The sequence below is a fragment of the Schistocerca americana genome, chromosome 7 (genome assembly GCF_021461395.2).
Source record: "Schistocerca americana isolate TAMUIC-IGC-003095 chromosome 7, iqSchAmer2.1, whole genome shotgun sequence".
Classification (NCBI taxonomy): Eukaryota; Metazoa; Arthropoda; class Insecta; order Orthoptera; family Acrididae; genus Schistocerca; species Schistocerca americana.
The window spans coordinates 72,586,303-72,600,020 of NC_060125.1; the positions used below are offsets into that span (position 1 = coordinate 72,586,303).

General features: G+C 43.8%; 1 pseudogene; it reads left to right on the forward strand.

The window, feature by feature from the left end:
• Positions 1–10,379: 10,379 nt before the first annotated feature.
• Positions 10,380–10,497, forward strand: LOC124623256 (annotated as a pseudogene).
• The last annotated feature ends 3,221 nt before the right edge of the window (positions 10,498–13,718 follow it).

Below are 13,718 nucleotides of genomic sequence, written 5' to 3' on the forward strand. Positions count from 1 at the left end.
AACTAAATACCTAGGTATTACAACTATGAACAACTTAAATTGGAAGGAACACATAGACAGTGTTGTGGAGAAGGCTAACCAAAGACTGCGTTTTATTGGCAGGACATTTGGAAAATGTAAGAGATCTACTAAGGAGACTGGCTACACTACGCTTGTCTGTCCTCTTTTAGAATATTGCTGCGAGGTGTGGAATTCTTACCTGATAGGACTGACGCAGTACATCGAAAAAGTTCAAAGAAGGGCAGCATGTCTTGTGTCACAGAAATGATACAGGATTTGGGCTGGACATCATTATAAGAAAGGCGTTTTTCGTTGCTAAGGAATCTTCTCACGAAATTCCAATCACCAACTTTCTCCTTCTAATGCGAAAATATTTGTTGACACCGACCTATATGGGAAGAAACGATCAACACGATAAAATAAACGAAATCAGAGCTCGTACGGAGAGACATATGTGTTCTTTCTTTCCACGCGCTATACGAGATTGGAATAATAGAGAATTGTGAAGGTGGTTCGATAAACCCTCTGCCAGTCACTTAAATATGATTTGCAGAGTATTCATGTAGATCTAGATTTAGAAGGAAGAGGATTCATTCTAAACAAATTTATGTAAAATTGTTCTGCTCTGCTCGTACAAGGGCATCCAAAATCACTGAAAAGAACCCGCCAAGTCTAACAGCTGCCTTGTTCAACAAATGCAGACCGGAGTCCGCCACACCGCCCATGGGCCACACAAGGATTGCTTCTGCACGTGGATACATGCAGAAGAGCTAAATAACAGGAAGTGCCCTAAATCTCAGAGAGAGAACAGTACTATGAAGCTATATGACAGAGTCAGAATAACCGACTCAACGTTATCACTGAGCCAGTACCGGTGTGACATCCTATGGCAGAATGTCTCCAGTTCTGTCTTACCACCAGAATTCCGCAGCACGTGGTACGAGGATGCTATCCTCAGGATACCGGCTTCTAAAAACCTGGCAGTTATTTACCTGATTCAAACGCCTACGACACCTGTAATGAACTACACACCCTGCAGTACACGAAATTTTGCATTCGGTCGCCTCCATTTGGCAAATTAGCAAAGAAATATTCAGCCTGAACAACAGAAGCGGATAGTTCTGGCGCGGGCACAACCACGTCACCAGGCATCAAGCCATTGCATGGATGCAAGAGATCAGCCACCACATGGACAGTCACCCACACAGCGAGCTATATTCTCCACTTGTGACACATTTTGTATGATACCTATGCGAACCGAGAATGGTAGAGCAGTAGTTAGGACATTGGACTCGCATTCGGGAGGACGACAGCACAAATTCGATTCCAGCCATTGTGATTCAGCCTTTTAATGTCTCCCCAAAATCCCTAAGGCTAATGCCGGGATGGTTCCTTCGGTCGCTTTCCTTCTCCATCCTTCTCTAGTCCGAGCTTATGCTCGGTCTCTAATGATCTAGCTGTCGACGGGACGTTACACACCAATCTCCTCCCTCCACCTTACCTAGTCGAATAACATGAAAAATTGGAAAACCGAGATTTGCAAATAAATCTGTAAGAATTTCCTAATCATTGCATTAGGCACAAAGATTAAAAATACTGTGGTGGATGTCAATATCAGACCACCAAAAGCGTTTAAGAGGAACATGGAACGCGAATGAATATCAGGATGCAGTAACTCAGTGCGTTAACAAGAGGCAAGGGAGAAAGCTGCAGCAGAAGGAAGAGCCAGCCATCCCTCTAGAAGGGAGCCACAATGAAGATCCAGCTGCGCGCACTACCAATGGATGGAAATGAATATGGAAACTGCAAGGGTTCTCAAGAGTTAAATCGAAATATTTTTATGTTGAATTAAATGTGTATGTTCAGATGATTATTATAGTTTCTTAAAAAATGAGAAATATAAGAAAAAGGACTCGTCGATTGCGCAGTAAGATCTACCGAGATCTGAAGTCCATTCGTTTTGGTTTCGGGGACACTCACCATAACTTGTAATTAATAAGAGAACGTATTCACTCCTCGCCAATACTGTAATCATGGGCACTGTTCATGAAACTTTTTACTTTTATGACAATGACAAAATTATTTGAGGTTGATTCTAGTCCATGCCTTGCAGCTCTTCAACGACAATATTCTGCAACTGTGAATTCGTTCGGTCCTAGTGAAATTTGTCGCTGATGTTTTCGACAGCAAAATACAGTAGTGCGGATCGCACGTGCTATATACACTGAACAGCGAAAGAAACTGGTACACTTGCGTTATATTGTGTAGGGACCCTTAGAGCACGTATAAATGCGGCAACACGACGTTGTATGGACTTGACTAATGTCTGAAGTAGTGCTGGAGGGAACAGACACCATGAATCCTGCAGGACTGTCCACAAATCCGTAACCGTACGAGGCACTGGAGATCTCTTCTGAACAGCACGTAGCAAGGCATCCGAGAAATGCTGAATAATGATCATGTCCGGGGAGTTTGGCGGCCAGCCGAAGTGTTTAAACTCAGATGAGTGTTCCTGGAGCCACTCTGCAGCAATTCTGGACGTGAGGGTTGTGGCATTCTCCTGCTGGAATTTTCCAAGTCCATGGGTACACACAATGGACGTGAACGGATGCAGGTGTTCAGACAGGAAGCTTACGTACGTGCCATCTGTCAGAGTCGCATCTAGACGTATCAGGGGCCCCATATCACTGCAACTGTATACGTCCCCATTACAGAGCCTCAATCAGCTTGAACAGTCCCCTGCTGACATGCAGGGTCCATGGATTCATGAAGTGGTCTCCATCCGCTCGATACAATTTGAAACGATACTCGTCTGACCAGCCAACATGTATCCAGTCACCAACAGTCCCATGTCGTTGTTGTCGGACCTAGGAAAAGCTTAAAGCTTTCTGTCGTGCATTCATTATGGGCACACGAGTGGACCTTCGGCTTCGAAAGCCCTTATAGATAATGGTTCGCACACTGATACTTGCTGATGGCCCAGCATTAAAATGTACAACAGTTTGCATAGACGTTGCACTTCTCTCACGTTGACCGATTCTCTCCAGTCGTCGTTGCTCCCGTTCTTGCAGGACATTTTCCCGGCCGCAACGGTGCGTATTCCTGTATTTTCCTTCTCACTAACAAGTTAGTGGCCTGTCTTTGTTGGAGGGCAGAAAGTGATTTCAGTCAGCCCTCTCTTTGTTATCCGACTGAGCTTTATTAGACAATGCTCCGCTATACAGAAGGGACACAGTAGGTGTGATCCTTTCACGTTCCTCTCATCTTTTCTCCAGCAGTAGTCTCGATGTCGGGCGTAGTAATCGCCAAATCTGTTCATTCTGCATACCTGTTCTCCAAATGATCGAGTTCCTCGTTGAGACTGCCTATGTCAGTGAGGGTTACAGCTCTGTGGAATACTGTTCTGAGCACTCCATTCTTCTCCACCAGACGGCATTAATTGTTATCGTTGCAAATAGAGGACAGCGTGCACCTCTTTCCGGTACGCGGGTCGCAAAGCTAGTTCTGGATATACGATGTTGACTATTAACGAAGAAATATGTCCGTATTATTCAACGTCTAAGGGAGAAAAATCTCGCAGAATAAACGTAATAGGTCTGCCGCTCTCCAGTATGTAAAATGAGTGGTGCAGTTACACGGTTCTACATTGTCACTCTGTTATCGCCTTCTACTGGCAGACTGTGGGCACCAAGTTGTTGGTAATTCCTATACGGTGTGAGGGGATTTACTTCCTTTCTTGCATAAAAGTACGAGAGTAGTGGCTTTTGATGTGTAGAAACAAACGTGTATTATCTGGTCGTGTAGGTTAAAGCACAGTGCACTAGTTTACTGGCCCTGAAGGTTCTGGGCTTCTCTAAAGATCAGTTGAGTAGTACACTGGCTGTGAAAAGTGTAGTGTTTAATCGGTTTTCTACACCCATCTCAAACAGTAATTCATAGTTTCCGTACTACGGCCTAATGGAGAAAAACAGTTCAAATGAAATCCCACATTGTCAAATGACATTTGTGCTCTCGAGTTTTCTCATCGAGCAAAGCAGACGACTGGGATTACGAAACGGTCATCTGATCACAGAAAAAAAGGATAAGTAACCATTGTACCCGGTCAAGATGCGACGGACGTCGAGGAAGAAGAAGACGAAAATAGTATGGAATCAACGAGGCCTTCTCACAGTGACCACATTAGATACTTTGGATGGTTTTACTAATCTGTGAAATTCATGGCTATAAGCGCTGGTGGTCTGGCGGTAAAGGGTGTGCCCGAAAGCCTGGAGATCGTGGGACCTCCGGCTCACAACGACGTGAGGAGTCTCCAGGAATGACACATGGTTTGGATTCCACATTAACGGTAGGTTCCCTTTCCCCAGTTAGGCTCATGGGCTAGATGGAGGACATGCAAATCGCCGAAGTAGCGTCCAGTTAAGGCCTTGCATATATTCATTGAGCCACACAAAAATTAAATATTTGCCAGTGTTCAGTCTCGTTGCAGCTCCTCCCGATTCTATTTTCAGACGTAAATCCATTCACCACGATGAAAGCTACAACTAAAACCTACTTCTATTTGGACTGTTGCATTCATGCTTTTGCAATACAACGTCAAGTGAAATATAGTAAATTTTTGACACCTAAGAAGATCTTTCGTGCAACTCTTGTTATTACGCATTAGTACAAGGGTTGCTTATGTAGAAGAAAACTGCTAACCATTACACGCAATATGAGAAATGGTTATTGTTTTACTAGTAGCGAAACACACTGAGGACCAAAACGTGAGACTGGGGCGGGAGGGACTCGAATTCATTCCATGTACGAAATTAAGATTTTTCATTACGAACACGGCACACTCTGGGTGATAATTTTAGTTGCAAACCTTCCTGTGAATGAACATAAAGAAGTTCTAAGCTACTCTTGCTTGCTTAACATAGCGTGGACAACTTAAGTTATAAAAGAAGAGGCAAAGGATTAAAAGGTCACCATAATCCAAAAGAATACAGACTAAATTATGGAATGATTATGTTAGCCCGAACTGAAAAGCGTGCACAGAGATACTGATCAGTAAAAACTTCCGTAAACAAATTACATTGCTGAAGATTATAGAACCACAAAACATGGACAGTAAGCATAAAAAAGACGTTTCTGGCCGCACTGTTGCTCTTAAAGTACTGTTTGACTTGAAACTTCCTGGAAGATTAAAACTGTATGCCGGACCGAGACTCGAACTCGGGACCTTAGCCTTTCCCGGGCAAATACCTTATATAATGTGCAATAGTGTAAAGCTAATCAAGAGCTCCGCCATTACACCAGTGATGCAGGTGAAGCAGCAAGATGATGAAATTGTAAGTGATCAACTGTCATAAAAAAGCCTTTAACACTATTTTCGTAACACATAACTGATGAAAATCTATCTGCATCCTATACAGGCTGTGATACACATAGTCAACCACAGAGAAGAAAGCCAGCAGAAGACATCACTGATATCGATTTCTGGCCATACACTGCACCCCTCCTTCCCTCCAAATGCTACACCAGAAGCCACAGTAAAAAGCAATGGACAAAGTGTTCTAGATTAATCTAATTTGATACTGTTTATTTTTAAGTAACATTTCTCTATGTATGTATGTATGTATAAACGTATAAACGCCTGAAGATGAACAGAACATGTTCGAAACGCGTTGCATTACGTTAGATTAAGCACAAAATAAAAAGTGACTGGTAGCAGAAACTTGAAATAAATAATCATCCCAAACATATTCCAATGGATTCATGCCTGGGGAACAGGCAAGCCACTCCGCTCTGTAATTATAACTTGCTGAAGTAACATGTTCATGAGAAGAGCAGGATAAGCAAAATTTTTGGGACACAACCCCATTATTGTTAGTAGATCTCGCCCACGTAACGCAGAAGAGTGAGACTGCATCGGCAATCACGAGAGATCTACAGTGGCCACATGTAGTGCCAACCCAGAACAAAAATCCACCACCATTGCCAGTATTTGGTCAGAAGGGGAGGTGGGGTAGTGGCGTAAAGTTGCTGATCACCAGACATTGTTCCAATGTCCTGGTTTAAATACCAAACCTCTCTGCAGTGTCCCCTGAAGTGAGGGGTTGATGGTGATCCGTCAGTCGGTTTGGGACGTTAAGCTTGACTTCTCCCTTGGTGCTACTGGTGAGCAGTAGGCTGCGCGCCGGCATATGGTGACCCCCTTATCGTATCATCATCATCATCATCATCTTACAACACAAACGTTAGACTTCACACACACAGACACACACACACACACACACAGACACACACACACACACACACACACACACACACACACACACACAATGCAAACATGTAGTATTACAAACAATGAAATGATGCATGTCGAATTAAAAATAAATAAAAAGAAAAAAATAGTAACACACCCGCTTGACACATCTGAGTGATAGCACACTGCAGCTGAAGTGTATAAAAAACATAATACCACGACAATAGTGTTTATCACTGACTTGGTCACAACGATGCAAATACTAGTCGGGACAAGCCGTTTTAGTGCAAACAGCATAGAAATATTTCAAAATTATGACTGATTATTTGATACAATGATACACTGTACATAATTCAAAACTTTATGTGAATTCAACTGCCACGAAGGTTAATTTTTAACGCCTCATTTCAGAACAAAGGGACTGCAGCCCAGTAAAGAATGAAAAATTTCCTTTAATTTACATCTATGGTCACAATCGTTTTGTTAACAAAAATGGTTCAAATGGCTCTGAGCGCTATGGGACTTAACATCTGAGGTCATCAGTCCCCTAGAACTTAGAACTACTTAAACCTAACTAACCTAAGGACATCACACACATCCATGCCCGAGGCAGGATTCGAACCTGCGACCGCAGCGGTCGCGCGGTTCCAGACTGAAGCGCCTAGAACCGCTCGGCCACACCGGCCGACCGTTTTGTTAACAGATCGCCGGTTTCGGTCTATAATGACCATCATCAGATCTGCAGCAAAAAATGGGAAAAAAAGAAACATAAATACACTCGAAGATTGTGTACAGCTTAAAACCAATAAATAGACCATAATGAAAAGTACTACTGATATATATGCGTTTGTGCGATTTTAATATGAAGACGCATGCCTGTTTTATAAAAACAAAGTCCTAGTGCACTGCAGCCATAGTGACATCTTCAAATGTTAAATGCAAAATCAACACCAGTATCGTCAAATATATATAAATAACATCATATGCACGAGTCATGTTGTTAGTAGCACTACTGTTCAAAACAAGCTGCCGTTCAGTAGCCACAAGATGTTTGTGTTGTAAGTTCACCAGATGTCGCTAATGTAGGCATACATTGGTTTTCAATGATTAATTGAAGAGCATAAAATAAAGGGGGATACAGTAGTTGAAGTCTGTAATGAGCTTATAACCTATAAGAGGCAATACAGCAATAAAAAGCGATGAAACAGGACACGACAAAAGTCAGATTCTTAAAAAAAGAAGAGTTAAGATATAGTAGTTTTATGCTGCAGATCTGATGATGGTCATTATAGACCGAAACCGGTAATCTGTTAACAAAAAGTTTGTGACCATAGACGTAAAATTAAAGGAAACTTATTATGTATACAAATCACTGTTTTATTCGCGACAATGTCGCAGCTTGTGAAAGAATGAAAAGATTCATGCACACATTCAATGGAGAAACTGCTACATTAATCTAGTCTGCTTTGAATGTATATGAGTAGTTGGGAATTATAGATTCTGCAAGGGGACTTTGAAGCGTAAGCTGAATACTGCTGTGGAAGATCAAGTAACTTTTATAGAATACTACACTATACTTCAAAGCGACGCAGATACATAACACTATTTTTCAAAACTATCAACAGATCTCTCCAGATAGCGGTCGGAGCCTTCCACCAGCCGTTCATTTCGTCAGCGACAGAAATCCGCTCCTTGGTCACACATGTCTTCGAGAACCCCCGTGTGAGCGTCCTCACCGCTGGGAAACCGCTGTCCACCAGAGGTTCTAACAGCTTGCCAAAAGAAAGGAAATCGCGTAGAATGATGTAAGATCTCAGATTATCGATCATTACCCACTTTTGTGGGGGGTTAGCTGAGTTGTAGCCATCATTCAACTATCGATGTTCGCCACATTGCAGTTGGTCCATGTACCTCAATAATTTCACGATGCCCGCATCTCGTGGTCGTGCGGTAGCGTTCTCGCTTCCCACGCCCGGGTTCCCGGGTTCGATTCCCGGCGGAGTCAGGGATTTTCTCTGCCTCGTGATGGCTGGGTGTTGTGTGCTGTCCTTAGGTTAGTTAGGTTTAAGTAGTTCTAAGTTCTTTGGGACTGATGACCATAGATGTTAAGTCCCATAGTGCTCAGAGCCATTTGAACCAATTTCACGATGAATCTCTGTGCAATGTGGACGTTTTGCACATACGAGTCAGTGTGTCTCCCGTGCTTCAACTGTGGCACACTTCGCAAGTTAGCGCACCATTTCAGTATGACACTAAGTTGCTTTTTTTACCCGTTCCGCAGTTGAACTGGAAACTGGGAGCACACATTCTCCTCTGAAAATGGATCACTCTTGTTACGCCATGGTCTTGCCGTGAGACGACATATGTAATTTACTTTCGGAAGACCCAGTGCAATATTTAGCATGGGTGTATTTGTATTATCTTCGATGTCTACGGCGTTTATTGCAAATGGACAACCCGAGTGTTACTAACAAGGAACGCCTTGTGCGCAAGGTCAGAAGCTGAATCTTTAGTAAGACACATTTGAAAGTGTTGTGTTAACGATTACAAGTGGAAAAGTGTCCGGGAGGTGTAGAGATCAAACTTCACAGAACGGAAATCGTCGAGATTCAAGAAATGTTCAAAACATTTCCATGAACACAGAATGAAAAACGGTGCGCCACAGTGATCACAAAGGTCCGCATCATCAACCACGAGTTGGTTCATCTAGGTAACCACTCTTACAGAATGCATGTAGAATCGTACAGGTGTAATTGGGTCATGAGAACTGAAGAAATGCGATGGCATGTCACAGTCTGTCTTGGAACTTGTCGTTACATTAGATACTCTTTGATGCGTAAGTGCAGATAGGGAGAGAATGTGTGTTATAAGCACAGAGAAACAAGCATCCAGAGGCTGAATTGGTCAAATAGTTCTAGGTGGTATGAATTGCAAAGTCACACATCTTACAGGAGAATTAGTTCGTTCTAAAGGAGTACGATTTTTATACTGCGATCATCAATCAAGCAAAAGCAAGATATTTTGACCAGCAGTTAGCCAAAATCAATGCTCATACCATAGTTTTAGTTCTCTTGCGCACAGTTTCCACTGTTGCTTGGTGTGAAGTAAATATTTCCTAATTCCCTTGCAAGATCACGCTCACAGAGAAAAATCGTAGGGGCAGAGCACCTCTAACTTCTCGCAGCACAATAAATAACTCTCCCCCTAGTGTACCATCTACATTAAGAGTCGTCATAGCTGTATACGAATGCTTTAAGGCATTTTTGTTAATGGATGTTGATACATCCCTGTTGGCGCTCTAATTTATAGAGTCCCTTTCTTATGCATTTGTTCCTCAAATCCCAACTGACTGGAATTGAAAAGAAATTCCTTACTGAACGATGGGGTAAGTTTGCTTATCGCATCCTCAAATTTTCGGGCCGATTCCGCAGTTGGCCGTGCATCGTCATCATTATGCATTATTTGAAATTTCGTTATCTTACATTCCTGCTGCAATGTTTAAAGCTATGCAACCATTAACTGCTTCCCTTGAAATCACTCTAATCTATGTCGCGCGCTATTTGTTGTGCAGAACGTAGTAGGTCAATATCATCACGTCCTGTAAATTGTTTCGTCCATCCCTGAAACACGCAAGCACCGGCTTTTGTGAGAAGTGCGTGTTGTCCTCATTTGAATATCGGTAGTTTTTCTTGTGCAATTCACTTTCATATTACAGCGGACTTTTTCGAAATCTGTTCATAATTGTGATTTTACTATGCTGTGAATAATCTTCCAAGTCATGTTGGTACCCGCTCCTTGGACAACAACTGTCCTTTACAACGTTTCGTTGGAGAGCGATTGGTGGCTGCCTGTGCGACAAATATGATGAACCACATGGCTCGACACTTGTTTCAGTATAACTTGTCCTCACGATAGATAGCATACTACACCACACATTCTTCTGACCTATCTTGCAGAAGCGCTAATGTGTCCCACTCCTTTCTCACACTGCGAAATTCCTTGCGTTCCTGAATCCTTGTAGTAAAGGGAAGGCAGGATTCGGTTACGATTGTGGACGGGGCCGTAATCTGTTGCTACTGGTTGCCTTTTGCAGTTACACGCAATTTATTTCAAAACAGTAATTCCAGACTCGGGCAACGGCCTTGCCGCAGTGGATACACCGGTTCCCGTGAGATCACCGAAGTTAAGCGCTGTCGGGCCTGGTCGGCACTTGGATGGGTGACCGTCTAGGCCGCCATGTGCTGTTGGCATTTTTGGGGATGCACTCAGCCTCGTCATGCCAATTGTGGAGCTGCTCGACCGAATTGCTGCGGCTTCGGTCAAGAATACCTTCATAACTACCAGGAGAGCGGTGAGCTGACCTCACGCCCCTCCTATCCGCATCCCCCACCGAGGATGACACGGCGGTCAGATGGTCCCGGTAGACCACTCGTGGCTTGAAGACGGAGTGCTTTAATTCCAGACTCAACAATAAATAAAAATTCCGCACGTTATTAATGAAGGAATAAACACCTGTGTATATAATAGTGTTTTCAGTGAGTTACAATTTAGCAAATCACCATTAAATACAGATACAGCAGATAATGTTTTAAAAGCAAGCCACTGTGATAAGACGTTACACGCCAGGAATGGCAATAAATTAAGAATTGTTTAAACCTCGCCGCAACTTACAAATTAAAACTATTGAAACATTAAAGGCAAGTCGCTACAAACACAGAAAAAAGAAGACATCAGACGCCACGAATGGCAGTAAGTAAGGTTTTAAAGGCTTAATGTGTAAATACAAATTCCAAATTAGAATTTTAAGGCAAATGGCCCCAATCACGGCTGAAGCCCTTACACGTGAGGAACTGCAATAATATAAAAAATTTATAAACCTGCTGTAAAACAGCAAACACAATAGCAAAGGTTAATTAAAAAACAAGCAATTGATAACCAAACGGGTAAAATGAGACAATAAGACAATGGTAAACTTTATAACACAACCCTTAACATCCACTGAACACTACACTGCCAGATTTATTCCAGAAGGTGACCAGAACTATTAGCTAGACATATATATCCTTTAATGTAGGCATTACAGGGTATTGTAATAAATAATACAACAATAAAACACAAGTACTAGTACATTAGTTCCTTAAAGGGTACTGAGGCAGATTATACCCGCCGACGGTGAGATATAAAGGAGCGTTACACTGAACTTCTGGCCATCAGACCTCCTTTTAGAGCACACATGTCTTACAAGAATCAAGGGGCCACAGACGGTGCTCCAGGAATCGACCTCTGAGAAAGTCTAGCAACAAACACGTTCGCGAGCGATGAGATAGGCAGCCAAGAGTTGCATTCACTTCACAAGTTGGTAACTCAGACTAGTGGCAATCTAACGGATGGCTAATGATAATCTTGCTGAAGCTACCTGACGTCCGATAAACCAAATGGCCGGCCGGTGTGGCCGTGCGGTTAAAGGCGCTTCAGTCTGGAACCGCGTGACCGCTACGGTCGCAGGTTCGAATCCTGCCTCGGGCGTGGATGTGTGTGATGTCCTTAGGTTAGTTAGGTTTAATTAGTTCTAAGTTCTAGGCGACTGATGACCTCAGAAGTTAAGTCGCATAGTGCTCAGAGCCATTTGAACCAAACCAAATGGAACGATGGAACAACACGCCAAAGCCGGAACCGATGGTCTGTACTACGTCCCCAGAATACTGTGTTTAGAGAGCCCGGAACGACAAAGGAACCACTACCACCACAGTAGAAGAATCGCCAGCCGGCCTACAATGAAGAAAGCTGTCAAAACAACACACCTTACCGGACAGCAGCGGCAAGGCGAGGAAACGTACACTGCCATTACATACATAACCCCCAGGGCAGGTAACTGGAACGTTAGCGGCCACGCGGCAAGAAAAATTACCGCTGGCTGAACTTAACAAATTGTAACAAGTTGAACACAGTAAATAGTAATAAGAAGTCGAGGAAAGCTAATCAGATCCGTCTTCCCCAAGCACTCCACTCGCTGCTCCTTACCTTGGCGACACTACGAGCGGCAACACAAACCCAAGTCACTGGAGAATCAAGAGATGTCACAATGATGGAGGTTTCTCTGCTTGGACTGACATGCACTCATCTTAAGGCTTGCTGGATCCGGTTTACGTCGAGGTCGTGCACCCTCTTCACCACAGCCCTTCCATCCGATAGTCCATGCATGCTGCCAGAGGTCCGGTGTGTTCTGGTACTGCACAGACCTGGCTCCTCCTGAGTTCCCAACCGAACTGGCCCACTCACACGATCCGGAAAAACAGCGACGTCGCCTCAAAGATAGGGCAACAGTTACTATATACCGATAACCGCCGCTGCTGCCACTAGCGGACAGGCAACGCTGGCGAAACCCAGTGGCGCCAGTGAACACGAGAAGAAGACATTCAACCGCAACCACGCCAACTAAACAATACCGTCTGGCCTTCAACAGAGGGCGGAAACCTACAAACAGCACCAACGCGAGCCGCAGCACGGCTCAGTTCCATTATTTTGATGAAATGTCAACATCGGCAATTGTTGTGATAGACATAATAGAATTTTTCCTTTGTTTGTCGTTGCCATTGCTCTGCCTTGTATCACCACTATCACTGTAGCACTGTTGTGAGTTACTCGTCGACTAAGTAGTTCAACTACGCTTAGTATCCTCATGACGTGCTCACTATTCTATACCTTCAGTTACGCCCCTTGTTGCCATTAGCATCCAGTATTGTGGTAGAATGTCCGGCGTTGAATGCCATACACATTGTTGGCATGTTGCAACCTTACAATCAAGAGACTCCTTATCACTTCAAAACAACGGGATTTTTAATCCGGGGAACAATGATAGGATTCATGCTCGAATTCAAAGAATAAACTGCTGCATTAATGTACTCCACCTTGAAAGTACGTGAGCGGCTTGGGATAATAGATTCTGAGAGGTGACTTCAAGAAGTAAACTGAATTTTAATGTGGTTGATTGGTTGATTCGGGGGAGGGGACCAAACAGCGAGGTCATCGGCCCCATCGGATTAGGGGAGGATGGGTAAGGAAGTCGACCGCGCTCTCTCACGGGAAAAAGTCAAGTATTGACCTGAATAAATTTGAGGAAATCACGGAAAACCTAAGTCCGGATGGCCGGACGCGGGTTTGGACCATCTCCCTCACGAGTATTACACTCCTGGAAATGGAAAAAAGAACACATTGACACCGGTGTGTAAGACCCACCATACTTGCTCCGGACACTGCGAGAGGGCTGTACAAGCAATGATCACACGCACGGCACAGCGGACACACCAGGAACCGCGGTGTTGGCCGTCGAATGGCGCTAGCTGCGCAGCATTTGTGCACCGCCGCTGTCAGTGTCAGCCAGTTTGCCGTGGCATACGGAGCTCCATCGCAGTCTTTAACACTGGTAGCATGCCGCGACAGCGTGGACGTGAGCCGTATGTGCAGTTGACGG